A 2,187-nucleotide genomic window follows, 5' to 3' on the forward strand; every position below is an offset into this window, starting at 1 on the left:
ATCAAATAGAAGTATACAATGTTGACAGGAGGCAGTACATTTATAATTTATAACCCCAAATGTATTTATAAATTAGAAATGGAAAGATCTACAAATGAAATTATGAAGGTTCACCAAAGTCATTTAATCTGTCAGTTTCTCATTCATTTTTATGTCTTAATAATATTCTATTGTATGAATAAGCCACATTTTATTTCTCTCCAGTATTTGATAGCTATTTGAGTTGTTTTAACTTTTTTACTATTAGCAACACACTGCTGTAAACCTTCATGTACATGTTTCATAGGTGCACATTTTCAGTAGTTTGAGGATATATTCCTAAGGGTAGAATTGTTGAGTAACAGAGTAACAATGTTTTGCATTTTGACCAACCACCAAACTGTTTTGCCAAAGTGGCACACCATTTTACAATCTCACCAAATCCTTGTTTTTAAGGCTCTGATTTTTGTACAAAAGCATTCAATCATTCTGTCAGACCAAACCAGGAAAAGTAAGCTATAGTTCAGAGCTGTTCTATTCCATTTACTATGCAAAGCCATTCTTGGCATTTGCAACTCTCAGCCCTTTTGAGTATTCTTGCAGTGTTCACCTTTTCCTCCACCACTTTTTTTCTCTTCTTTTTTTCTGGTTTATTTCTATCTATTACAAATGTATAAAAAATCCTCCATCAACGTTGCTGATAGCAGCAGAACCTTGAGAAATATACCTTTGGTTTGCCTCAGAAAAGGAACACATATTGCACTGTAAAGTTTATAAAATTGGCGCAAAACATTGTGATAATGTTACAATATCAGTTTTAAGAGTTCAGTGACTAATGGGGAGCCGATGGGATACATACAGAACTGTGAAAGCGATCTCACTTAGCCAGCTGTACACGTAGACTGTAAATCTACATTCAGATCATTTCTGAACTAAGACTATCATCTCAGTTTATCTGTTGAGGTCAACCAGGAAACCCTAGAATATACCTTGATTTTTGCAAAAAACAAAATAGGGGGAGGGTTTTTTTCAGCATTTTAGTCCACGAGTAACAGTATCCTAACAGGCAAAGTGTTCTCTCACTGTCAACATAGAATGAACTGCTGCTGGAGGTCAACTTGGGCTTTAATTTGCATTAGCACTTACATGCATAGTAGTCCAAGTTGTTGACCTCATGACTTTAAAAAGTAACTCTAAAAAAGTAAAATGGCCCTTCTTGGAAGACTAAAGAAAGACATCCAGCCACAGTTGTAAAAAGTCTCATCAAAACAATATACCCTTTTATGAATTATGCCTCAATAAAAAAAGAAAAAAAAAAGTAGCCCCAAATAAGAAGCAGCTCTGAAAAAGAAAATATAACTTAAGATATTTGAAAAAAACAAGGTGAATACAGGTTCAAAAATAATTAAGATACATTTTCTTAAGGCTACCTAGAATTGGGCTTTAAAGAATTCTACCATTTCAAGTTTACCACTAGTTACTAGATACCTATTTACAAACAAGATGTTCACCTTTTTTGTTCCTTTATCAAGAGAAAAATCTACCTTCAGACTATGAGGGTGGTGATGGGGAGGGACTAGAAAACAAGATTCAAACAATCCCATGCAAATATCACATTTTTCAAATGGAAGAACTCCAAACTGCACTAGAAGTTCCAATCACTAAGACACTTTCCATTGAAATGATTTAAGTACAACTACATGGCACCAAGGTTTAGGTCTAATATAGGCCTGACAACCAAGTCCTTGTTTTCTGGAAGAAAGGCCTCAAAAGTCCCACTCAATTCCACATAACAATACTTCAAAGATCAATTAGGTTTTCCTTTCCTTAATATTTTTGTTTTTGACTTCTAATCTTAAAGACTAGATTAAAACTTAGCTCATTTCCCAGAAGGCATTGCTTCCCTTTGCTCTATGAAAGAGTCCACCAAGACCTCTTCCTCAAAACCATCTAGCCCCCAGCCTCCAGCCTGTGCTTGTGATGCATCTTTCTCAACATCCTTGATTTTTTATTTTATTTTTTATTAAAAGACCAATTAGCAATTCGAGCAACATCATGCTAAAGAGATATGTGGCATAATCAGTCCTTTAATGAGATCCTGCACTTTTCTTTCCCAGAATCCTCCCCTCTAGTGAGATAACCTATGTACCACAGCCATGAAGCTTTATAAGTCGGCTTGCTTTTCCGAATTCAGACAAGTGTAACCTT

Source organism: Peromyscus leucopus, chromosome 8a (genome assembly GCF_004664715.2).
Source record: "Peromyscus leucopus breed LL Stock chromosome 8a, UCI_PerLeu_2.1, whole genome shotgun sequence".
NCBI classification, from domain to species: Eukaryota; Metazoa; Chordata; class Mammalia; order Rodentia; family Cricetidae; genus Peromyscus; species Peromyscus leucopus.